Below are 744 nucleotides of genomic sequence, written 5' to 3'. Positions count from 1 at the left end.
ATCGAATCTCGGGGAAGTAACATACTGATGGACAAAGGGAATTGTATACGGGATTGATTGAATCCCCGACATCGTGGTTCATCTGATGAGATCATCATGGAACATGTGGGAGTCAACATGGGTATCCAGATCCTACTGTTGGTTATTGGCCGGAGAGATGTCTTGGTCATGTCTGCATGATTCCCGAACCCATAGGGTCTACACACTTAAGGTTCGGTGACGCTAGAGTTGTTATGGGAATTAGTATGCGGTTACCGAATGTTGTCCGGATTCCCGGATGAGATCCCGGACGTCACGAGGAGTTCCGGAATGGTCTAGAGATAAAGATTTATATATGGGAAGCCCTTATTCGGTCGCCGGAAGTGTTCGGGGGTTTATCGGTATTGTACCGGGACCACTGAAAGGGTTCTGGGGGTCCACTGGGAGGGTCCACCTGCCCCAAAGGGCCCTATGGGATGAATATGGTGGGCTGGGTGCCAAACCCTCCCCCCAGGGCCCATGTGCCTAGGGTTGGGGGGAAACCCTAAAGGGGGCGCCCCCCTTGGCTTGGGGGGCAAGCCTCCCCCCTTTGGCCGCCGCCCCCCCTCTAGATGCATCTGAAGGGGGCCGCCCCCCTCTCCCTTGCCCCTATAAATAGGGGGGGGGGGGGTGGGAGGGTTGCCACAACCTTTCCCCTGGCACAGCCCCTCCCTCCCCAACACCTCCACCTCCTCCGTAGAGCTTGGCGAAGCCCTGCAGAAATAC

The sequence above is a fragment of the Triticum aestivum genome, chromosome 1B (genome assembly GCF_018294505.1).
Source record: "Triticum aestivum cultivar Chinese Spring chromosome 1B, IWGSC CS RefSeq v2.1, whole genome shotgun sequence".
NCBI lineage: Eukaryota > Viridiplantae > Streptophyta > Magnoliopsida > Poales > Poaceae > Triticum > Triticum aestivum.
The sequence above is the reverse complement of the archived record's forward strand: the minus strand, read 5'-3'. Positions refer to the sequence as shown.